Source organism: Bos javanicus, chromosome 22, assembly GCF_032452875.1.
Source record: "Bos javanicus breed banteng chromosome 22, ARS-OSU_banteng_1.0, whole genome shotgun sequence".
In the NCBI taxonomy this organism is placed as follows: Eukaryota; Metazoa; Chordata; class Mammalia; order Artiodactyla; family Bovidae; genus Bos; species Bos javanicus.
Genome location: NC_083889.1, coordinates 41,917,788 through 41,943,847, shown reverse-complemented (window position 1 = coordinate 41,943,847; position 26,060 = coordinate 41,917,788). Strand labels below are relative to the sequence as shown.

General features: G+C 41.1%; 2 long non-coding RNA genes across 2 annotated transcripts in view; one reads left to right on the top strand and one right to left on the bottom strand.

Moving 5' to 3' along the window:
- Positions 1–15,017, top strand: part of LOC133235269 (uncharacterized) — a 364,846-nt gene extending 349,829 nt beyond the window's left edge. The window contains exon 5 of the long non-coding RNA XR_009732508.1: positions 11,955–15,017. This is a non-coding gene — a long non-coding RNA (uncharacterized LOC133235269). The remainder of the gene's footprint in view (positions 1–11,954) is intronic.
- A 7,099-nt stretch (positions 15,018–22,116) lies between these two features.
- LOC133235268 (uncharacterized) lies at positions 22,117–25,007 on the bottom strand. The gene is made up of 3 exons (XR_009732507.1): positions 24,704–25,007; positions 23,569–23,759; positions 22,117–22,293 (listed from the first exon to the last, which is right to left on the bottom strand). It is a non-coding gene; the product is annotated as an uncharacterized LOC133235268 (long non-coding RNA).
- Positions 25,008–26,060: the final 1,053 nt, after the last annotated feature.

Genomic DNA, 26,060 nt, shown 5'->3' with positions numbered 1-26,060 from the left:
ATATAGAAGGGAGGGGGCTGCTTCAGCAACAGTAGCTAGGGAACCTACCTGCCCTGCCGTGGTGGGTGAGGGGTGGGTGGGGAAGGATGAGTAGTTATGGTGGAGATAAAAATTTATTAACACAGGAGTTTGTTTTATTTATTTATTTTTTTAAATCATTCTCCATCCCTTTGAAGAAGCTATTTTCCGTGCTGGCTCCGTTTCTCTTCTGCATTTTTAAGGAGAATTACTTTGCTGGCCCAGTTTATAAGTTTTTGTGATGCAGAACTGTGGGATTGAATGTGTGTGCTTGCAATATACAAACACGTGTATGTATATATGTATAGAGAAATGCACTTATATGAGTACATGCCATATATATATACATATGAGTGGTATATCTGACATATATACATACAGGTATATATGTGTTTCTATGTCGATAGTTTATGTTTCTCTCTCAGAATCATGTGGGCTAGAGAGTTAAGAGCATTTCTGGTTAAAAATTGAGAGTAAATGATTTGGAGAGGTTCTGGAATAGTTGTAGAATTTATGAATTGGAGATAACAGGAAAGAGGATTTTAAGAATCATCTTAAAGAGGACTTTTTAAGAATCACGTGTAAATTAGGGTTTCAGTCATATTCTTTGAGAGCTGCAAGACTGAAACTTTACAGATGCTTTGGCTGATGGACCCGCGTCTCTGTTATGAGGCAGTACTGGGACTGAATCTCATGGGGCCCCGTAATGCATTTGATTTACACAAACATAAGCTACTGTTCCCTGCCCCCGACACATGCAGTCCTCCTTAGGCATGCTATATGCATTTTACTTCACTGGGAAACATGATTGGTGGGCAAGACATCTGGAAAGGGAAAGAATGATTTGTAAAACTAAAACAAGTTGAAGTTTATCTTCCAGAAAGACAAATTTCTTTATTGGCATTCTCAAAGATACAAACAGAGATACTGTTAGAGAGAAAGAGACAGGAAAATGAAGTGACTTGTCCAGTCAGCTCCTTGCTTATGGAGAGGTCTTCTTTCCAACCAGTGCCCCCTTTTCAAAGGAAGAGACAAAAGAAAGGTGAGCTGTGAGAACACACATGTGTGCTGCTAGTGAAAATGAGGATTCCAGGTCAGGAGATAGTTTTGGATGGGTTATCTTTTTTGGTTTTGTCTCTGATTTGAGTATACTCCAGAAAAAGAATGCGGGGTGTGTGTGCAGGCATGTGTGCATGCAGGTTTGTACAAGTGCATCATTTTTCTCAGGATCTTTCTTATGGTATCTACATCCTAGATGATGCTGGTTGTTTTCCAGTCACAGGGCTAAGACCTGATGACAGACTGAGTACTAAGAGCTTTGGGCTTCCCAGGTAGCTCAGATGGTAAAGAATCTGTCTGCCAATGCAGGAGGTACAGTTTCAACCCCTGAGTCAGAAAGATTCCCTAGAGAAGGAAATGGAAACCCACTCCATTATTCTTGCCTGTGAAACCCCATGGACAGAGGAGCCTAGGGGGATGTAGTCCATGGCATTCCAGAAGAGTTGGACACAACTTTGCAACTAAGCAACAACAAACTGAGAGTTTTGTTGAATCACTAACCTAGATTCTATAAATCTTAAGAAGTTGTTTAGGAAAGAACTTGATGATGGACTAGAAATTATGGCAACTTCTTGTTTATTATAGACTCAGTACAGAAGAAAATGGCTATTGGTCAACTGTATCTTTAGATTGCCTCCAGCCCCAGGCCCCACCACTCCCCCACCAAAAAAATTTTAGCTGTTATAGGCTTCATATTTATCTGTGTGGAAGCTTGCTTTGTGAGGCCACGAATAAATAGTTAACAAACTGGGAAATAAAAATATAGGAACAATTCTCTTGTGTGTCAGAAAAAGGGAGGAAAAAAACCCCCCATGTACTTGTGTGCACGTGTGTGTATGTGCAATCTCAATTAAATTAACTGCTTTTACAGGACTGTTTCTCTCAACACTTCAGGCAAGAACAAACTCTACCAGCAGGGAGAAGAAATCCAATTGAGGGGTGCATGGCACCATCTATAAAGGGTGAGAAATCACTCTGTCAAGCAAGAGAGGATTGAAATTAAACAGGTATGAAAATTACATGCTCCCTGGAAGAGTGGCTTACGCTCAGAAATTGACTACCGAGTTGGGGGTATGGTAGTAAACCGCTGTCTGTGTAATTTCATCCTGTCACCAGGTAACTGCAGCTGTAGTCGACATGCTCATACAACAAAGGGGCCTGTCTGCTGTGTGCGCAGAAGGAGCCAGCTGACGGGCCATCTGGGTTTCTGCAGTAAAGAATCAGGATCCCTTCCCGGCTCTTAGACCACCACTAGCATTCTGAAGGACAGCCACTGAGAGCAGTGAAGTCGTTTACATCGACTAATACCAATCACACACACACCAATTCCCTGTGAAACTGGATGAATGAAAGTACCCCACATCTGGTGAAACTTGGGGAACAGCTGCAGGGTAAGCAGCGCACTATAATTAGAGATCACAGTTGTCACAACTGGTAATGACACACCAGCCGCAGGCCCATGTCCACAGCACGGTTGCCGAGAAAACCCAAAGTACTTCCAGTAGCTGCTGAATCTCTCTCTTTGCTACTCCACTGAAGGAGGCTTCTTACATGTCTCTCATAAGGATGATCTAGATTTCAAATCAGAATATTCTGCATTCTAACCATCATTAGTAACTGAAGACTTGAGACATACCTCCTGGCTGGCTGGAACCCAGCCGACTGTGGTCATCCTGCCACTGAGAGTCAACTTTGAGGATGCGGAGGAATCATTCCTCGTGAAACTTCTGTGAGCCAACCCCCAGTGTAAGCTTCCAGACTCTTCTGTACTGTAAAAGGGGGAAGATGCATATAAGCCTATATGGATGGAGAAGAACCCTAGATGTTTGTATTTATGGCTGGAAAACCTTGGGAAATGTGGTCCCCCTTTTTTTCTTCTACAAATAATTTGCAGAAGCTTAGAGCAGGGGTCCCCAAACTCTGGGATCTAATGTCTGATGATCTGGAGTGGAGCTGATATAATAATAATAATAGAAATAAAGTGCACAATAAATGTAATAGCTTGAATAATCCTGAAACCATCCCCTCCCACAACAGTCCATGGAGAAATTGCCTTCCACAAAACCAGTCTCTGGTGCCAAAAAAGTTTGGGGATGACTGGCTTAGAGTATTCAGGTGACTTGCCCAGAGATGCTTGGTGGGTTGGAGGATGATCTGGATCTGTAACTTGATGCTCCAGGGAACACGCTGAATCCCAAGATCAGTCTTTATTTTCGCATCACCGCTTTGGGCTCTGAAGTTAGCTTCTCATAGTCAGATCCTGTCCTTTGTTTACACTGACTGAAATACCTGTATCATGTAACAAATCTATTATATGATCAGGCTTATTAATGCTAGTTGCCATAACAGACAAATCCCCCCAAACTTAATACCCCAAGATTATCTCTTGTTCATATTAGATCAACTGTAGTTTCGTGGCCCCCATAGCTATGCTGCCAGGAATATGTGACCTGCAAGGTCTTGAGTGCAGGGGTAGAGAGAAATGGATAAGACATACTGGCTCATAGTCCAGTGGTAAAATTTACTACACGGCCCTGACCTCAGCATTGGGGGAGGGGGCTGAGCGGGGAGGGAAAGTGGAGGTAGAAATGCAGAAGGGGCACATGGATGTCTGGAAAGCAATCCAACTCAAATTCCAGCATCTCTATGAAGGAGGAAACAGAACAGGCTCTATTTTGAAAGCAGGACTCCATCTTGGGCCCGACTGTGGACTTTGAGCTACATGCCCAGTATCTATGGAAACAACATACCAACTGGAAAACCAGGCCCCTAGAAGGAAGAGCCCCAGGGCTCATACCTAGATTCTCCGTTGCCTAAAAGAATACCCTAATTATCTGTGTAATCAAATAGAATTATACATTCTATTAGGCTTGTTGGGATATGACCACAGGCCGATGATAATTGTCCACTGTTCACTACCTAGGCTTAAGGCATATGAATCACAGGTTAACTTTTTGATTGTATCTTTCTTTTCCTTTGTTCAGACTAGTTTCAGGAAATTTGGGGAGGTGGGTTTGGGCACGTACACTTAGAGTATATAAGGTTTTCACAAAAACTGGTCGGGGTCCTTGGCTAAGAGGAGACTTTACCTTGGGCCCGCTGGTGTAATAAACTCCACCCCGCTATCTGCATTGTCCTTCTGAGTGAGTTTGTTTCCTGGAACGTGTGGCTACAACATCTAGACAGTGCTGTATAAATAGCTCTCAGGTTTGGAGATGGCAGCTCTTATATGGAGATCTAAAAACTAAACAATCAATCAATCTGCCTTCCCTTACTCATCAGTATCAATGGCAGGCAGGATACTCATAATAAGCACCCTTACTGAGGTTCCAAATAATTTCCTACTATTTGGAAAAAGACAGAATGGAGTCACCGAATAGCCCCTGGTCTGTAAGCTGAAATCCATTGTAAGGTATCCTATCCTCCTAGGTTAGGGGGATTCCTTGATTAAGCTCCAGTAAAGGAGTTCCCTTGCCCATTGTTCTTTAGTGAATCCTGGCCTCCAGAGACATTCTGGGGGATTCTCTTCCTTTCCCTGTCTTCTTTTTGACCATGTGTAAAGTATGCATGGGGGATCATTGCTTCCCGCAGAGCTACACAGATTCCTCAGTCTACTTCCTGTGTGGGGGAGGGAGATGCAGATCTAAGAGTCATTTTCAGTCAGAGGAAGGATTTTTAGTTCCAACTTCCAGTTTCTTTTGGCAGTACATTTCCCTGGAGAATTAAGTAGGCTTCCGATAATTGCTTCTACTGAGTTCTATGTGTCGGTAATTATACAGTACTCAAATCTACTTCCTTTTTTTTTCTTCCTCCCAAATTAATGGCTACTACCTCCAGGCTATGGTAGGGGTGTTATACAAAAAGTAGGAAAGCCACAGCCCCCTCACTTTTTTTTTCCAGAAAAGGGCATAAAGTGTTTAACATGTAACTTTCATAAATCAGAAAGACAAAGATGAATAACTCAATAGAAATAAAATAAAGTGTATAGGGAGGCATTTCACAAGAAGTGATATAACTGACCAACACATTTAAGAAAAACATCTTCACAAATTTTAAAAAATGACATATATTCTACCTATTAGCTTAGTATGGATTTAAAATTGTATGTATTTTTAAAATAAAAAATTATATGCATTTGAGGTGTCCAACATGGCGATTTGATACACATTAAAGTAATAAAATGATTGCTACAGCCAAGATAATACATTACCTCAAATAGCTACCTTTTATTTGTGTGATAAGAATGCTTATGGGAAATCTATTCTCTTAGCATGTCTCCAGCATCGAGTATAGTAGTATTAACTGTCATCACGTCTGTGCATTAGGTCTCTAGACTTGTTCATCCTGCTACATCCTGGAGTCTTTCCTCTGAAGCATTTTATCCAGTTGAAATATTTAATTGGGCATCTGAAATGTAAGACCCCAAATGTTGAGGCCTTATATTTATATATTTTTTAAATTTTATTTACATATTTCCTTGTACTTATTTTTATAAACTGACCTCTTCTTCCCCTAGCTCGTCTTTCTAGCAACATCTTGCCACATGTAGCCAGTTGCAACCAACACACACTAATCATATGTTTTCTGTATGATAAGCATGTAGTCTGCTTGCTAAGACAGCATGGACACAGACCCACTAAATTTGCTGCCCCCACAAAACAGCAGTCACAAACTTTCTACCATCTGCCGTCCAGTCCCTTGTTACCTGCTGCCCGACAGCTACTCTGATGCTTATATTGTGTGGGTTTTTTTTATGACAGCACCTTGCTTCTGAGTTTCAATTTCTGTATAAGGAAAATTAATACCAAGATTGCAGGAGTTTAACACAATAAAAGCCACTTGGGCCTGCTCTGTCTGGTAGCTTTTTGTTGATCAGTCTCTAAGTCCTGTCTGACTCTTTGTGACCGAATGCACTGCAGCATGCCAGGCTTCCCTGTCCTTCACTATCTCCCGGAGTTTGTTCAGATTCATGTCCATTGAGTTGGTGATGCTATCTAACCATCTTATCCTCTGCCACCCTCTTCTCCTTTTGCCTTCAATCTTTACAGGCAGCAGAGTCTTTTCCAATGAATCAGCTCTTTGCATCAGGTGGCTTAAGTATTGGAGCTTGAGCTTCAGCATCAGTCCTTCCACTGAATATTCAGGGTTGATTTCCTTTAGGATTGACTGGTTTGAATTTGCAGCCCAAGGGACTCTCAAGAGTCTTCTCCTGCACCACAATTTGAAGGCATTAATTCTTTGGCGCTCAGCCTTCTTCATGGTCCAACTCTCACATCCATACATGACTATTAGAAAAACCTTAGCTTTGACTATATGGACCTTTGTTGGCCAGTGATGTCTTTGCTTTTTAATATGCTGTCTAGGTTTGTCATAACTTTCCTTCCAAAAAACAGCATCTTTTAATTTCATAGCTACAGTCACCATCCCCAGTGATTTTGGGGCCAAGAAAATAAAGTATGTCATTGCATCCACTTTTTCCCTATGTATTTACCATGAAGTGATGGGACTAGATGGCATCACTGACTCGATGGACATGAGTCTCAGTGAACTTCCGGAGTTGGTGATGGACAGGGAGGCCTGGTGTGCTGCGATTCATGGGGTCACAAAGAGTCGGACACGACTGAGTGACTGATCTGATCTGATCTGATGGGACCAGATGCCATGGCCTTAGTTATATGAATGTTGAGTTTTAAGCCAGCTTTTCCCCTCTCCTCTTTCATCCTCATCAAGAGGCTCTTTAGTTCCTCTTTGCTTTTTGTCATTAGAGTGGTATCATCTGCATATCTGAGGTTGTTGATATTTCTCCCAGCAATCTTGATTCTACCTTGTCCAAGATGTATGCTGTCCATAGCACATGTCTCAGTCTAGAAGGTTCACTTCCACCCAGAGTCCATTAGGTAGAACCAGACATGGGGAACCAACCTAATGGCGAGGAAGCCTAGGGATCTGTAGGGAAGCCTAAGAACATTGTCACATCTCTGCCACGTACACTCAGACACTGCCAAATGGGGCTTCCTGGTCAACCACTACTTGAAAGAGTAGCCACAGCATCCAAATTCCTTCTGTTTTCCCAGATAACCCATGATTATTCTCCCTGAATTTTGTCTTCAAACTCCTGCCTGATCCACTATGGAGCTGGTGTTGTAAAGGAGTGTGGTCTGGGTTGGTGGTGGCAGGCAGGGGTCTCTCTTGAGGTTCTGCAAAGCTCTTTCAGTTTCACTTTTTGGTATTCTGCTGGGTGACCTCCCGCCCCTCATTCTAGTCTGTTAACTGAGAAACTCCTCTGTTATTACTTATTACTTACTCTTCCTCCCCTTCTCCTCACCCAGCTTCCTTTTCAGGTTAGGAATACTAGAGTGGAAAGAGCTTTAGGGTTTCTGCTTATTTAATTTTTAAAATAAGGTGTCTTTGCTGTTTCTGATTTTAAGAGGAAAGCATGTTGAGATAAACTCAGAAAATCTGTTAGTATATAAAGAACAAATCACCCATTATTTTATAACTCAGGATGACCACTGTTAGTGTTTTGCATTATTTTCTTCCTTTCTTTTGTTGTAGGCATTCTATTTATATGTATTGCTTTGTGTCCTGCTTTTCTTAACAGTGAGCCATGAACATGGGTATTGGGTGTTTCTGTAAGCATAACTGGGGGGGGGGAATTAATATGTCATGCAATTATCAACCATTTTAAAGTGTATAATTCAGTGGCATTTAGCATGTTTACAATGTTGTGCAACTATCATCTCTGCCTAGTTCCAAAATCTTTGAGCACCCAATAGGAAGTCGTACCCATTGAGAAATCACTCCCTATTCCCCCAATTTTCCCAGCACCCAGAAACTACCTATCCGTTTTTTGTCTCTATGCGTTTGTTTATTCTGGATATTTTTTTGAAAAGTGAAATCACGTGACATACGACCTTTTGTGTCCAGCTTCTGCTACTTTGCATAATGTTTTCAAGCTTCATCCGTGTTATATCACGTATCAGTCAGTGCTTCATTCCTTTTTATGGCTGAAACCTACTCTGTTGTGTAACTATAATATATTTTGTTTATCCATGAATCAGTTGATGGACATTTAAGTTGTTTAACCTTTTGGACTATTAGGAATAGTGCTACTATGAAAATTAATGTACAAATTTTTGTTTAAATCCCTATTTTCAGTTATTTTAGGTGTACATCTAAGAACAGACTTTTTGGTAATTCTGTGTTTACGTTTTTGAGAGCCCATCAAGCTACTTTCCATAGGAGCTGTATCATTTTACATTCCCATCAATGTACAAGGTTTCCAATTTGTTACTTTTTTTATCAATACTTTTTTTCTTTCTTAAATGATAACCATCTCAGTGTGTGTGAGGTTGTGTCTTGTGGTTTGAATTAGCATTTCCCTAATGACTAATGACATTGAGGATTTTTTCATGTGCTTATTGGCTATTTGTCTATCATTCTTGGAGAAGTATCTTTTCAAGTCCTTTGTGTACTCTGAGTTGTCGTTTTGTGGACACTTGGAAGATCTTTATTCTGGTTATTAGATCCTTATCAGATACAGCTCTTCCAAATATTTTCTCCCGTTCTATAGGTTCTTTATCACTTTCCTGAAGCGCAACAGTTTAGATTTTTGTGAAGTACAGTTTATTGATTTTTTCTTGCTTGTGCTTTTGGTGTCATATGTAAGAATCCATTTCCAGACCCAAGGTCATCAAGAATTTAGCCCTGTGTTTCCTTCTAGAAGCTTTATAGTTTTAGCTCTTACATTTAGGTGTTTAACCCATTTTGAGTTATTTTACATGGTGTGAGGAAGAGGTTCGGTCAAAATCGTTCTTTTGCATGTGTTTATCTAGCTGTCCTAATGGCATTTGTGAAAGAGATTATTCTTTCTCAAATTGAATGGTCTTGGCACCCTGTTGAATTCAACTGACCATAGGTATATGGTCTTATTTCAGGACTCTCAAGTCTATTGTATTAATCTACATGGCTCTTACTATGCCAGCAACACCTTATTTTATTTACAGTGAGTTTTGAATTTGGGAAGGGTGAGTCCTCCTACTTTTTTTCTTTTAAAATAGTGCATAAATATACTAGTTTTCAATGCCCCACATTGAATTGTGTGGATATACCTCAGTTTATTTTTCTAGTCTTTTATGGTTGGAAAGTAGATTCATCCATTCAGGTATCAAATATTCATTGTGGGCCACCACTGCTGCTGCTGCTAAGTCGCTTCAGTCGTGTCCAACTCTGTGCGATCCCGTAGACGGCAGCCCATCAGGCTCTGCCATCCCTGGGATTCTCCAGGCAAGAACACTGCAGTGGGTTGCCATTGCCTTCTCCATTGTGTGAAAGTGAAAAGTGAAAGTGAAGTCATTCAGTCGAGTCAGACTGGTAGCGACCCCGTGGACTGCAGCCTACCAGGCTCCTCCATCCATGGGATTTTCTAGGCAAGAGTACTGGAGTGGCTTGCCATTGCCTTCTCCGGGGCCACCACTAGCCAACATTAAAAAAAAAAAAAAATACAGCTTTGGGAAGCATAGTAATGCTTGCAACAAAAATTAAAACTGAAGGATGTTCATATACAAAATTGCATTAATAGAATTGTATGCAAATAAAATATTAAAAATCAAAACAGAAAAGAGTACAAGTAGAAAACATTATATTTTTTCTGCTTAATACTGCAGAAAAGTACTCTCAAATTACCTTCAAATATACCACATGTCCATTCAGACACATTTTCTATATTTGGCCTAAGTCATATAATCATTTCCACAAGAATCTCAGACTTAATCCCTTCACTGAGATTTTCATTGCCTTCCACACATAAGGACTATCATCTATCTGATAAAGATAGAGGGAATAAACTGTGACATTCTATCTTATTGATAGTGCAAATTCTAGTATTCTGGATTTTCTATACCTATGTGAACTCTTGAGTTGTCTTATATCAAGGGTGAGACTAGTTTATCTTTATTGTCATTCCTAAAAAACTGCAGGTAGACTGGGATAGTGCACGCACGTGTGCTCAGTCGTGTTTGACTCTTTTGCGACCACGGACTGTAGCCCACCAGGCTCCTCCATCCATGGGATTTCCCAGGCAAGAATACTACAGTGGGTTGCCATCTCCTTCTCCAGGGAATCTTCCCAACCCAGTGATTGAACCCAGGTCTCCTGCATTGGCAGGAGGGTTCTTTACCACTGAGCCACCAAGGAAGCTCTGGAATGGAATGATGGCATTCTGTAAATAAAGAAAACTAATTTTCTCAGATTTCTGCTTAGATGATATACAACATACAAATCCCTTTGAACAATTCCTGGTTCATAGTAGTTAATAAATGTTTTCCAGAAGTTTCCCCAGTTTCTACTCTGCCACCCCCCCCACCCCCCACCTGTGTTCCTTTACCAGTGTGACCTAGTCTAGCCAGAGGTCATGAACAAGGATGTGCTCTTAAGAATACCACTTTAATTCTGACCCCAGAGAAGTTTTCTTTCTTTCTTTTCTTTCTTTTTTAATTTCCCCCACCTCCTAGTTCTGTGTTCAAAGCTATCTGAGAGTTTTGGATGCTTTCTGACAATGGCAAGTTCAGTAAATTTAATATCCAGCTTTTTGGTCTGAGCACAGTAACATTTAAAAAGATATTACACAGGACCATTCCTCACTGATACTCCAGTTGAAAGGTAGCAGAATATACCATCCCCAAATATTCTACTTTTGCATATGGATTATTTTGAGCCAAAGGCAAGTGAGAAGTGGCAGGTATAAAGAAAAGCTCTCTGCTCTTCCTAATTTGCTCAAAATTAGGATATAAATTTGTACAGGTGTACCCCTTCCCTCTCTACCAAAAAGGACAGAAATTAATCACTCTAGGCACTTACGAGCCAAGAGATGACATAAAGGGAATCCACAGAGCAAAACTTGCTGACACTGGTACTTATCTACCACTGTGCTCAGTTGCTCAGTTGTGTCTGACTCTTTGCGATCCCTTAGACTGTAGCCTGTCATCTACCACTAGATTCCTTATATATTTGATTTTCCATGATCAGTTACCCCTTGAAGCAAAAAGTCCTTTACTTTTGTCTTTTCAAATTTCTAAAAATTTATTGTTCTTTTGTTAAGATTCTGTATAAGCCCGTGTTCTAACCGCATCTTTGAATTATTGTCACTGGATACTCCCATGTGTGTGTACAGTGCAGATGTTAATAAAACTTTTTCACTTGTTAAGCTCTTTGTTTTTTTAGTCTCATTTTTTCAATCTCATTTCGTTAGGGCTACAGTCAGTATCTTTTGTCTAAGCAGAAGGTTGTGGTGTTTTCTGACACCAACAACCAATTCTCCAATGCCAGCTGAGTGTCCGCCACCTCAATTCAGTTCTGACATTGTCTACCTAGGGTTAGCACTATCCCACAAGTTAAGGGCTCAGCCTTACAAGCCCGCCTTTACTTCAATGCTGGTTGAAAGTCACAAGTTTCTGATAGGCTATATATTCAGGGGTTCCCACCACCCTCTCCTCAGCTTCAGTAATTTTCTATAAACAACTCATAGAACTCAGTAAAGCGCTTTAGTTACTATGACCAGTTTATTATAAAGGATACAACTCAGGAGCAGGGGGAAGGGATACAGAGCTTCCATGAGCGCTCCGGTGTGGCACCTTCCTAGCACCTTTCTGTGTTCACTAATTGAGAGGCTTTCCAAGCCTGTTACTTTGGAATCTCTATAGAGGTTTCATTATGTCGCCCTGAATGATTAAGTCATTGGCCATGGGTGATGTGACTCAACCCCACCCCCACCCCAGGAAGATTTTGGGGAATCTGAGTTAATGTAGAGGATGACAAGAAAAGAAGCTAACTCCGGTTACTCACTTTCTCCCCACCCTTCACCTGGCTTCTTTGTACAGCTGGAAATAAATTTGGAGAAGAAACCGCATCAGAACTGCTTTAGTTCATCTTACTGCCCTGATGCTATGAGCAAAAGCAAGCCGTGTCTACAAACCATCTGAATGTGAAAAATCTTTCTACTGAAGGCAAAATCGAGAATGGGTGAGAGAAAATCACTAAGGGTGAGAAAGTACTAGAAAGTTTTGAAAAGTTGTTGAGTTACAGCCTGCTATCGTTCTCTGCCCTACACTCCTGAAAGATTATGAGAGATTCAGATAGAGCTCTTTGACTGCACAGTGCTTTATAGTTGCAGTGACCTTGTGTTTGAAACTAAAGCAAATATAGCAGTTAAAAATGTTTCTCTGAGTTCCTTACATTTCCCCACTTTTAATAAGAGTATTTTCCTTACCTGTAATTCTTCAGTTTTTATCATGACCCTTTATCACGTTCTTCTTCATGTTACTCAGCCTTTTTAATTGATTTCCCATCTCAAATCTCTGGTTGCCATGTGATGATCCAGTGCTGCTTGCAAGGTTATTCTTTTATTTTTTTGCAAGCTTTTAAAACTCACCTTTCTGCCTCTCAAAATTCACACTATCTATCATGAATAACACAAGAACACCACCACAGGCCACCCGTATCTACTGTGTTACCCCTCCAAAAACAGGTCAGTAATAATTTATTTTGATTTCTTAAGTTTTAAGCTTTCATTCCAATATGCTTTTTTCTTATAGGGCTGCTTTTTCAAAAAATTAATAACTATTTTCATTTTAGGCTAACAGAAAAATTGAGTGGAAAGTACTAGTGAAGAGGAAAAGTTAAAATTTTACATAACCTCCTGCTCCTTCTGCCTCTGTAACTCAGCTTTCTCCTTGCAATGTCTGGATCACGTAGGTCACAGTCTCAGAACGTGGGGACTTATAATGCCAGGAACTGGAGCTTATCTCATACACCCTTGTCCTGCTCTTTGCAATTGCCTAGCCACAGCAAACCTGCTTAATCATGCCTGTCTATGTAAAGGGCAGGCATCCCCCTCCCCATCTTGACCACTGTTCCCGCACATGCGAAACCCTTTGGTTTAAACCAGCCTATTAGCAGCTAGCGTTGCCCACTATAGTAGGTCTATAAAAACTCTGTAACCCTTCGCTTGGGGCCCAGAGCTTGGACTGTTAACTCCTCTGGACCCACCGGCGTAATAAACCTGAGTTCTCCAACTAACTCTCCAAGTGTGGTGCTTGGTTTCTCAATTACTGGTTTCTGCAACACTAAGAGTTCCTATATATCCTGTCAAAGCTCCTCCCATCACCCTCACCACAGATTCCCCAGTTATTAACACCTTGGATTAGTGTGCTTTATAAAAAGCAATTAATTACAACTTATTTGCTGATACTACTACATTACAGTCCGTAATTTACATTAGGGTTCATTCCTTACACATTCTGTGGATTTTGACAAATCTATGTCAGGTATCCATGTGCATGCTCAGTTGCTCAGTCACACGCTGCTCTTTGCACCCCATGGACTGTATAGCCCACCAGTTTCCTCTGTCCATGGAATTTCCCAGGCAAAAAGTCTGGAGTGGGTTGCCATTTCCTTCTCCAAGGGATCTTCCTGACCCAGGGATTGAATACATATCTCCTGCATTGGCAGGCAGATTCTTTACCACTGAGCCACCTGGAAAGCCGTTATGTACCCACCATTATAGTAGATATAAAGAATTATTTCACAGCCCTCCACTGTCCTCTGTGCTCTACCTATTCAATCTTCCCCTACATAAATCTGGCAAGTACTGATCTATTTAGATAGGCTTTTTTTTTTTTTTTTTAACTTTGCCATATGCTTTTAAGTTTCCTGATGTCTTCTCATGGCTTGATAACTCATTTCTTTTTATTGCTGAATAACATTCCATTGAAAGGATATACCATAGTATAGTCATTCATTCAGTTCAGTCTCTCAGTCATGTCCGACTCTTTGCGACCACATGAATTTCAGCACGCCAGGCTTCCTTGTCCATCACCAACTCCCGGAATTCACTCAAACTCATGTCCATTGAGTCGGTGATGCCATCCATTGATCCAGTGATTTATTCATTAGGGCTTCTTAATTGTGAAATCTGAAATTCTGGCTTTTTTTAGTACAACCAAGAGATTAATTACTCTAGATTACAATTATAACATAGTCATCTTGATTTCTATGGAAAGTCCTAATTTTTAAAAATTCAAGATTCTGTAAGAAACAAGTGAGAACTGTACTTCATCTTCATCCCCCATCTGATCTCACATGAGGAAAATTTTGTCTGAACATCAGCAATATACTGGACATGCTAGAGGACATTGTGAATTCTATCTAAGACAATATTCTCATTTGGAAAGCATCATACAAGGTAGAGAACGTTCCCCACTGATTTCTTTTGGTAAGTTGTCATCTTTCTCATTAAGAAAGAAAATGACAAATTATAATACTTTTGATGTTTGTACTTATCTCAGATATATTTATGTGTACTCTATGCCATCGTCCATTCTTCATTTATTTTGTGTCTTGGTCTAGTACAATACCAAATTGAGTAGTCTATGAAGAACAGAAATTTATTTCTTACAGTTCTGGAGGCTAGTAGTCCAAAATCAGTTTACCAAGCATGGTCAGGTGAGGTCTCTCTTTTGGTTTGGTGACTTCTCATTGCATCATCACTTGGTGGAAGGGGTCAGGGAGCTCTTTGGGATCTCTCTCCCTAAGGGCATTAATTCCATTCATGAGGGATTCATCCTCATGACGTAATTACTTCCCACAGGTCCCACCTCCTAATACCATCACCTGTGAGGGTAGGGTTATTGGGGGACATAAGCATTCAGGCCATAGCGTTTGGGAGATGGTCTACCCATCAGCACAAAGCTGGATGAAATCCAGGTGACTCACTTGACAGATTCTTTCCCCCCTCACCCTTCAGTGAAGCTCATGGGCAGCTGAAAAGATGGAGGCAATCCTGGTGGGCAAGTTCGTCCCTAGGTAACCCAGGTAGGAGGACTAATCTAGTGAGTTCTGAATTAACACGTGAAGCACACTGTGAGGAGGAACATAGTCTAAGTTCTTAGAGAGCAATTTCTGTGTCTTCCATCTCATCCTCTGTCCTCATAAGCTAGTGGAGTTACCTTTCATTGATAAAAACTCAGTGAGCATATTCAACTTACTGGAATAGGACAGAGTTTTGGGCCTAGTGGATATAAAAGTTAGTCTTGTTTAAATAGGGTCTGATTTGTTCACCCAAGGTGGTAAATTAGGAATGAAGAAACCTGAATTTAAACTTAATCCACTGATGATTTATTGAGGACCTAATAGGTGCTAGAAATTGTGCAAGGTGGATTAGGAGACAGATGAATCAGAAATGAATTTCAGTCTCAGAGTCTACAGTTTTAGGAGGTCTGATTTATTCACAGTAAGTAGAAAGAAATCTATGTTGTGAGAAAAGAATGATAGAGGTAAAGGAGCTGGTAGAGACTTCTGCATGGGAATATCCTGCAGCATGAATACCATGAAGGGAGAACTCAATATTCCTAGAGCAAAATGTCTGAAGCCCCAAGTGGTGAAAGCTGAAAAGGCAAGAAGATGGGCAACGGTTCCCATCCTGGTAATAAGCAGGGCTGAGTATGAAACAGTGTCTCTCTACCTGCTGTTTCCTACTTCATCCCACTAGAATTTCCTCTCACTGATTCTTTTCTCTTGCTTCTAATATCCGTTTCTTTCCTCTGTCTCTTTAAACTGGCCACAAATGACTCAAGATTCAGTATGTATTGACTATATTGAATACATTTTCATGTGGCTTGTTTCCACTTTTCGAAGACATGTGAAGTAGTTTGTATGTCTCATAATACTGAGTTTTACTTAATATCTGTGGAGAGTGACTATGCTAAGCTCTTTTAGGCAGGAATATGTATATCTTATTCACCCTATGTCAAGAATAGTGCCTGGGTTGCAGCTGGTGTCTCTAAGCTACATTGGATAAAGATTTCAGGCTGGACAATCTGGGCTGTGTATTTATGAGTTCAGTGGCAACGGAAATTCTGCCCAATCACTTTTAAGTATCTCTCCTCATTTAAAACATGGGATGAATAACCATGTTTCAAAGTTTACTTGTAAAAATCAGAGAAAATAAAAGGGTAGGAAAACATCTGAAACCATGAAGTATTGCATGTTGCTATTTGTGTGCATGACATCAGGAGCTCTCAAAAGAATCAAATTTCCAGGCCTGAAAAAGGCCCCATCCAGCCTTTCTAGTTAACTGGGTTTGATATGTTTTTGAAGTTTCTTCAAGCCCTATAATTGCACATTTCAGGGTCATCTCATTACACTAAGCTCAAGACACGTCTCCTGTGAATCTTTTCACTTGGGCCAATATTTCTAAACCTATTTCCTTTCTTCTCCCCCCCATCTCCCCACTACTGAGTACCTTAATGCATGTTAGAGAAAGGTAAAGTCTTTGCCTTTCTAACTTGACACGGACACCAAGGTCCTACAGGTTTATTTGTAAAGGGGGTCATTATGCAGCACAGAGCTCAAGGTTGCATAAAGAATACCTGGAACCTTTTCAAGTTTCAGCCCATTAGCAGATCTGTCCCCCGACATACATCATTAGAATCTTCTGTGAAGTGAATTTAAATGTCACTGCCTTTGTAAGGGCTGTATGGGTGATGCAGCATGTCAGAAAGATGCACACAGATGAGCCAGTCTCTTCCAGACTCAAGGCTGCAGGGATCTGGCCCCAAGATGTTCTCTTGACATGCATGTGTGGATTATAAAAGGCTTCTGAATAAAAGATGCCAGGAGAAGAGGAAGGGAAATGACATGTTGAATAATTTCCAGGCTCTTAAAGAATTTGAGAGAAGAGCAGACAGGAGGTTGGGAGTTCTAGGCCACTCACTGCCCCAGGAACACATACACTTGGGCATGTGCACACACTTACATACCCCACCCAAACTAAACAGCACTGGGAATGGACAGATCACTTCTTTTTTTGAGTTTAAACAATTTTACTATTAAATAAGATTTATTATCTTACTGTTCTCCAGTCAGATATCCAAAATCAATGTTTTGGTAGGGCCAAGTTTCTTCTAGAGAATGTGCTTCCTTTCCTATCCCAACTTATGTAGGTCATCTGAAGCCCTTAGCTCACGACCTCCTCCTCCATCTTCACAGCCGGAAACAATGGATTCTGGCCCTCTCATACTGCCATCTTTTTGGTTATATGATGCTCTCTTCTGCCTTTCAAAGACCCTTGTAATTAATTGGGCCTACTGATGGAGGTAATCTAGAATGGCCTGCCATTTTAAGACATTGATTTCATGGACAGGTCACTTTTGAGTGAAGTGATCACTCAGGAATAGTGTCAGAGCAAGGGTGGATTTGTGCTTCCCTTGCGGCTCAGCTGGTAAAGAATCTGCCTGCCATGTGGGAGAACTGGGTTCAATCCCTGGGTTGGGAAGATCCCCTGGAGAAGGGAAAGGCTACCTGCTCCAATATTCTGGCCTGGAGAATCCCATGGACTGTATAGTCCATGGCGTCACAAAGAGCTGGACACGACTGAGCGACTTTCACTTTCAAGGATGGATTCACACTGTTAGTTCCTGCCCTCATTTACTGTGCCCTGTACAATTTCACAGACTCTTTCTCAGGTGTTTTGGGTTGTCAAGGTGAGCTCTTCTGTGGACCAAAGCACTGTCTTCACGTTGCAGCAGACACATCCTGAGGTGGCATGCCTCAGTCATTCTGTGTCATAAACAGGATAATAGGCTAATAACAGGATAATCAGTTTCCCTAAGTCTGTCCTCAGGGGTGGTGCTCTCCTATCACTTAAGGGAGCCCACCAGCTCTAGCAAAGATAAGGCAGGATAAGGACTCAACACAAAATGCAGTTCAGAATAACTTAGTTTATCCCAAACTCCCAGCTGGTTGGCACTAAGATGGCATTTGCTAATTGCTGCCTTATGGAATGAGAACCCAGCAGGCACATTTCTTAAGGGAAATGAGGCAACCGAGAGTGTGCAAGAGTGGGTATGATGAAGTGTCAGGGAGAAAGAAATTTCCCTCTACTCTTCTAGGCTCTTCTGGCTGATCTGAGAATTAACTGAACATGAGGGATATTAACAGGAGAAAATAAAAAATTAATAACGTGTACATGGGAAAGACCCAGGGAAACTGACTAAACGTGCCAAAATAGCTGAACCCTTCCCCTTAAATACCATCTTCAGCTAAAGACAAAAGAGGATGTTTGGGGGTAATGCCTTGGGACTTCAAAGGGGGGAAAGCAGTTCACATGATGATGGAGAATCAAATATATGCTGGGCCAAGCAGAAACAGGAGACACTGAGTGGACCCTGAATTTCCTTCTTTCCATGTACTCATATAGTCTATATATTTTGCAGATATGCCTGGTGATGGCTCTATTCCTGGAACAGCCTTTATCTAAATTCTCTAGCCAGCTATGCTATGCTATGCTAAGTCACTTCAGTCGTGTCCGACTCTGTGCGACCCCATAGACGGCAGCCCATCAGGCTCCACCATCCCTGGGATTCTCCAGGCAAGAACACTGGAGTGGGCTGCCATTTCCTTCTCCAATGCATGAAAGTGAAAAGTGAAAGTGAAGTCGCTCAGTCGTGTCCGACTCTTAGCGACCCCATGGATTGCAGCCTAACAGGCTCCTCTGTCCATGGGATTTTCCAGGCAAGAGTACTGGAGTGGGATGCCATTGCCTTCTCCGCTAGCCAGCTAAGGGGGAAGTAAAAAGAAAGACTTCCTGACTATCCCTTTTCTTAAAAATAATCAACCTAAGTTGATCCTCATGCCAAAGAGATACATTTGGCTGGGAACATTTTGCTCTCCTACATTGGGTTGTCAGATAAAATACAGGATGCTGGTAAAAGTTGAAGTTCAGGTAAATGATGAATAATTTTTATATAAGTAGGTTCCACATATGCCCACTTAAATTTGAGCTTCAGATAACCAACAAATAGTTTTTTAGTGTGCTGTTGTTGTTATGTAGTCACTAAGTCGTATCTGACTCTCTGTGACTCCATGGACTGTAGCCCTCCAGGCTCCTTTGTCTGTGGGATTTCCCAGGCAAGAATACTGCAGTGGATTGCCATTTCCTTCTTCAGGGGGTCTTCCTGACATAGGTATATTCCAAACATGCCCAGTTACATTTAAACTTCAGATACACGAATGAATTTTTAGTATAACTATATCACAAACAAGCCCAGTTGAATTGAAATTTCTAAAACAATGATTTTTTTTTCCCCCCACAAGTATAAGTATGTCCCATGTAATATTTGGCCAAGGGGGGTCAAGTTAGGTGGAGAGAAGGGAGGCCCATGACTGCTAGCCCTTCAGTGTTCTATGGAATTTGGGAAGTTTCAGATGGAATCAGAAGAAAGTGTGAGGAAAAGTGTTGACGTAAAGAAACACTACCCTTGTCAAAAAGGAAAGACAATTATCACAGTCACTACAAATGGAATAGTTGGAATTAGGCTGAAGAGGAAAAATAAGTAATTATGGTAATTCCTAAATGTTTTGGTTATACTTTTAATTTCTAAATTTTGAAGCATTTTTCTTTTAGTATGTTCTTATAGTATGAATGCTTTACTTTAATTCAAGTAAGTTCCACTATTTACTCTAGAATTTCTTTCTTGGAAAACCTGCCCAGCAAGAAATATATCATTGTCCAAAGTCATTTTATTCTCTTTCTCCCTGCTTCCTAAGGGGCTTCCCTGGTGGCTCAGCAGTAAAGTACCTGCCTGCAATGCAGGAGATGCAGGAGACTTGGGTTAAGTCCCTGGGTTGAGAAGATCCCCTGAAGGAAGAAATGGCAACCCACTCCAGTATTTGCTCCAGGAAAATCCAATGAACAGAGGATCCTGGTGGGCTACAGTCCATGGAGTCACAAAGAGTCAGACACTACTGAGTGACTGAGCACACACGCTGCTTCCTAAAACCTGTTCTATTTATTTGCACATGTAAAAAAAAAAAAAAAAAATGCTCACCATTTCTTCCCATGACCAGAACCAAACAAGTAGTTAATCATTTAATGTGGTTTCTCTCCCTGACATCTCGGAGGGGACTCTGGGCATTTTTTAATGGAAACACAAGGCGATGTTTCTGTGCCCCTTGCCTACCTTGGATCTGGCTTCCTCCTAATTTATGCTTTTCTTCTCAGAAGCAGTTCATTGCCAACCTCTGCCTTCTGCTTCATTACCAGATATGCACCTCCCCTGGTATGTTTTTTCCTCAGGTGAGAGGGTGAAATGTCTCAGTTTAATAGCTTGTGAGCAGAGATGGCACCTGAGTAGCAACATGATGCGCGGCCGCCTGCAGCTTCAGTGGGAAAGGATCAATCTGGCATATAAAAGCAGGCACAGATAAATTGCTAAACACTGTAGTACAATGATAGCATACATCTCTGAAATGAGAATCTTGAAAATCAATACGAATTGAAATTGAAAAAGGAAGAATTGTAGCTGTCAAAATGCAGGATGTCGGCAGGATATTTGAGTCGAGGTCCATGCTGGCGTCTCATCTTTGGTGCCCAGGAGGATCATCTGTTAAGAAAAGTTGTCTCCAGGGTGACCTTTGTCATGTCTCTTTGAAAAACACTGCATCTCAGCTCAGGGACTGGATTCTTCCCCAAATCACGATTGACCTACACATCAGGACGTCCAAGTGTTAGAGGGTGTTTCCTGAGCGTGGGAGGGGTGTCCGAGGACAGATGTGAAGCCAGGGTTCAGAGGTCATGTGGGGAATGGGGTCTGGATATAGTGAGGCTCATTTGAATTACACGTATGATTAAAAATAATAGTCTGTTTGGCAGATTTGCTAGGAGTACAAGCTGCAACAGGGCACAGTGAGAAAGTGAGTTACGATAAAAACACTGGGCCCAGAGGCCTCTCTTGTCTCTGTTATAACGTGAGATTCAAAATAAGTAGCTTTACCTTTTTTAGTCTCCTTTTTAATAGATTATTATTTTTTCCCCCAAATTGTACAAATTTATATTAATACAAACAGTTCCTATTGCTTCATATTCTTGCCAATCCTTGGTCATGTCAGTTACTTGTGTTCAGTTCAGTCACTGAGTCGTATCCGACTCTTTTTGACCCCGTGGACTGCAGCACGCCAGGCCTCCCTGTCCACTGCCAACTCTTGGAGTTTACTTTGCGTTGGTTTTCCATTTACTTTTGTTTAGTTATTCTAGTGGTTAAGTAGTAGTGGTTTGGCATCATAACTTTCTCTCCTTATTTCTGATAAGATTGGACTCCTCTGTATTTGTGTAGCACCATTTACAGATCTTTATTTGTAAACCGAGAATGTTTTTTCAAATTTTGAATGCTGAGTCTTTCTTTTTTTCTTATTGACTCATTCTTTATATCTTCCAAATACTTTATCAATTATATTAATTACAAATACCATCTCCCTTTCTATGTGTTTCCTTTTTCCTCTTAATGGTGTCTTCTGATAAACAATTCTTGATTTTAATGTACTCCAATTTATATATATTTTTATGGCTCATGTTTTGTCAGATTCTGTTTGGATCTTTATTTTTCCACCCATTATTTTTTTAAGAAAGATTATGTTACAGCATATCTCTTTGTGCATTGACTACCTCAAGCTATAAACTAGCATATCTGTTCAAGAGAACAGTTTTGCTTTTGCAAGGTAAATCATATAGCATAATTCGCAGACCAAGCAATACTATCAACTGCTTTAGCAAACTGTGCTTTGAAAATGTACAGACTGTCATTGGCTTGAAGGTAGAGAGATGAAAGCCCATACACGTGCTTTTGATTAGGCCCATGTTTATCTTTCACAGTTAAGCTTTCCTGAGTAACATTCTCTACAGCAGCACTTCCCAAACATCAGTATGCCTCTCCAGCACTTAGGGATCTAGTTACAGGCAGCCCTAGATTCAGTAGGTCTACAGTGGGACCTCAGCCTCTGCATTTCTCCTGGGTGACGTGCATGCAGCTGGTTTGCGAATCACACTTTGAGGAGCAAGGCTTTAGCACAGGGCAGATTTTGCTAGCATGAAGAATACACAGGGACATTACTTATGCACTAGGTGCTGCCTCAGTAAGATTTTAAATAGATTAAAACGTTCTTTTTGCTTCCCCCCACCAAGATGTAGATAAATGAATTACACAGACCTGTAGTCTTGCTTTTTCTTTTTTTTTGGATATGAAGTTGACAATTTCAGTTAGCAATTGCTAATTTCAACATAAAACTCTAAAGTGGTTCAGCTTGCCTTGCTCATAACTAACAGAAGCTTCTGAGGCTGAATCCTGTACTGCTGAAATCAACCAGTTGTTCAGCGTAGATTAGTATCTGAAAGAAATGTCTTACTATAGAATTTGGAAATAAAAGTTTAACTTGAAGTAAGTTTATATCCTTTCTCTTTTCTCCTCCAAATACTTTCCACTCTGCTTTCCCCAGCCTACTATGAAGATTAACATAATAACGACACTTTACATTTTAGTATCTTGAACAACACAATGTTTAGAAATACCCTCAACTGCATTTTAGGCTTCAGTTCAGTTCAGTTGCCCAGTCCTGTCCAACTCTTTGTGACCCCATGGACTGTAGCACACCAGGCTTTTCTGTCCATCACCAACTCCCAGAGCCTACTCAAACTCACATCCATCCAACCATCTGTCATCGTCCCCTTCTCCTCCCACCTTCAATCCTTCCCAGCATTAGGGTCTTTCCCAATGAGTCAGTTCTTCCCATCAGGTGGCCAAAGTATTGGAGTTTCAGCTTTAGCATCAGTCCTTCCAATGAATATTCAGGACTTATTTCCTTTAGGATTGACTGGTTGCATCTCCTTATAGTTCAAGGGACACTCAAGAGTCTTCTCCAACACCATAGTTCAAAAGCATCAATTTTTCAGTGCTCAGCTTTGTTTATAGTCCAACTTTCACATTCATACATGACTACTGGAAAAACCATAGCTTTGACTTGGCTGATTTCAAAGAAAAGAAAAATAAAAAGGTTTTCAGGGGAAAACCTGGTTAACACTGTCTGGCCAGGGGATCAAGGTTGGCATTGCCAGTGATGTTACACTAATAGCTGGTACCCCATTTGATATAACACAGTGAGCAAGTCACTTTAAATCTGCAGCCTCTTTTCCCAAAACCCATAACCCCAAGGTAATCATGAAAAAAACTCAGACAAACCTAAACTGAGGGATGTTCTGTGAAACACCTGACCAATTCCTCTTCAAAAATGTGAAGGTTATTAAAAAGACTATGAAACTGTCACAGACCAGGGGAGACTGAGGAGACAGGCTGACTAAATGCAGTATCATTCCCTGGATTGAATCTTGGAAAAGAAAGAACATAATTGGAAACCTGATGAAATCCGAATCAAGTCTAGATTTATCTATACTGGTGTCCTAATTGTGACAAATGTACTACAGTAACTGATCTGAATGTTAAAACATTAGGGGATGGTGAGGGGTATATGGGGAATTAAGTAATACAAAAATCAAAACTACCATGGCTTCAAAGACAAAAAGCAAAAGAACACCTCAGAGTCTTAAAAAACTAAAAAAAAAAGTCCTTAAATCATGAAAGTAAGCTGAATCTCTCAGCTGACATTTACCAAATTGCTTTGAAAGAAAGCAGAGTCTAGAGGAACTGTTGAAAAATCTGCTGCGTGACTAATCCCAAGTTGGATCCCATTGAAGGGAATTGGAGAGATCCATTAGGTGGACGAGGCCGTCCATTTTCCCGGGAACTATCGACCGCGGCGGTGCCCTTGTTCTCCGCGCATGTGCCATCGAAGAAGCTCCCCTGCCGGAATCGAGTTAAGAGGAAACATCACAATCAATAAAAGACACTCTATTTTCCATTTGCTCATTGTTTTTTAAGGGCTTATTTTATAACAGCACAAAAAGGATTCAATTTAATATCAATTCACCTTCTGGGTGGGGAGAGGACTCTAGATAATTGACTTTTAGTGCCTGATAAGGCTTGTGACAAGGCTTGCGTTTGCTAACATTTTGACCAAATGGCAACCTCAGCCATGGAGGACCCAGGGTAAGCGGATGCTCAGCATTACTCTGTGACATCGGAGCCCCTTTTAGCATAGCAGCAAAGTCAATGAATGTCGCTTGAGCACCCATTGGTTGCCGAAATACGCTGGTCAAGCACCTCTCATAGTTCTGTTAGGTAAGTTGATCCAAAAGAGTTCCTACAAATTTGCCTGCCAGGCTCTTCTGCCTCTGGGATTTTATAGGCAAGAACACTGGAGTTCCATTTCCTCCTTCAGGGGATCTTCCTGATCCAGGGATCCAACCCATATCTCCTGTGTCTCCTGCATCAGCAGGTGGATTCTCTGCAACTAGCACCATCTTTCATTAAGCTTAAATGGTAAGATCTGTACGTCTTTAATTATAGCCCTGTCTTCAGATGCTGAAATATTTGTTGACATGAAGTGTAGAAAAGTTCTAGGAAAATGTTTTCTTATTAGCTTCTTTGTGCTGGGATCTTTGAGGGACCCTAATAAATAATAACCCCCTCTTGAATTTTGACCAACCTGAGAAATAAGACAGAGCAGATGGCAAATGTAGACTAAAATAACTATTTTATTACTCATAAACTGAGGTTACAGGACATGGCTCATCTGTAAACCAACATGTTCCTAACTCTCAATTCCAGAATTAAGAGAATGAACCCACCCAGATACAGTCTGTATTGTACTAGACAGTGTTTGAGTGGAGTTGAAGGTCACCTACCTGTCCCTCCCCTGTCACACTCCACTAGAGTCCACTCCACTGCCTTAATGTCCCCAGTGGCATTTGCTGTATGTCTGTTCTGGTGTTCACAGCACTCCTGGTAGTCTTAATAAATTGCGTTATAAATTATAGGTCTATCTTCCCCAGCCTCCAAGGCAAGGTTATAACTATTTTAGGTCAAGGCGGCATCTATTATTTCTATGTCTTTTGTGCCCAGTGGAGTTCTAGGCACAGAGTTAGTTTTTAGTAAATATTTGTTGAAAGACTAAGCTCTGTAATTCTGTGATTCTGGAGGTAGTTTGACATCAGCTTTCTCACTTCATTTGCATTGAAATCATCACAATTATTACATGGCAGCTTCTTTATGACACACAGTAGTGTAGGGACAGAAGGGGAAACTGAAGCTATATGTGATACCGATTTTAATAGGCACATGTTTGCTTAAGGAAAACAGCTGGAACTTGACGCAATAATAAGTAGTGATTAGCACAAGTGTTTGCTGCCTGTGTGCTAACTTAACCACCTCTCACATTTGCAGTGTGTTTTTTTTTAAAGACTTAAGGACAATGTGAACATAATAAGTTCTGAAAACTGAATAGAGTTAAAAGTTGACTTTTTGTTCTTCATATTCTCATTAACTGTTATATGCAAAATGCCTTTGAAGGTATTTCTGTAAGGAATGTTGATCTTAGATTCCCGTGGGGTATGTGGTGCTTGGTAAAAATGTGGATCCCCGGTATGCATCCCTAGTGTTTTCTGCTTCAGGAGGTCTGGAGGGAGACCAGTGTTGAGTGTGTTTAACCATCATCCAGGTGACTCTCATTCAGGCATCCTATCCCTCATCGTAGCAATAAGGGATCTTCCAGCTGAGGAACAGTGAATCCATGCGTGCTTAGTCGTGTCCTACTCTTTATGACTCCATGGACTGTAGCCTGCCAGGCTCCTGTGTCCATGGGATTATCCCAGCAAGGATGCTGAGTGGGTTGTCGTTTCCTCTTCCGAGGGATCTTCCCAACCCAGGGGTCAAACCCACATCTCCTGTAGCTCCTCCATTGGCAGCAGATTCTTTACCACTGAGCCACCTGGGAAGCCCCTGAAAGGAGCAGGGACATTCTCCACTAGCTCAAGGTTAAAGGCCATCTTTCTTCTGTACAGAAGTCTCCCAGGAATCTAGGGGATGGTACACAACCTAACTTCTATAAGGTCCAGACCAAGGCAGCTCCTGGGACTGACGTGACCTTCACTTCTGTTTCTCTCGCTTTCTCTAATATTTTTTTTCCTATATATCTGATCTCTTCTAACCCTCAGCCACTTGCCTTGAAGTCTTAAGAACCTTTGGACTTTGTGCGTGTGCCAC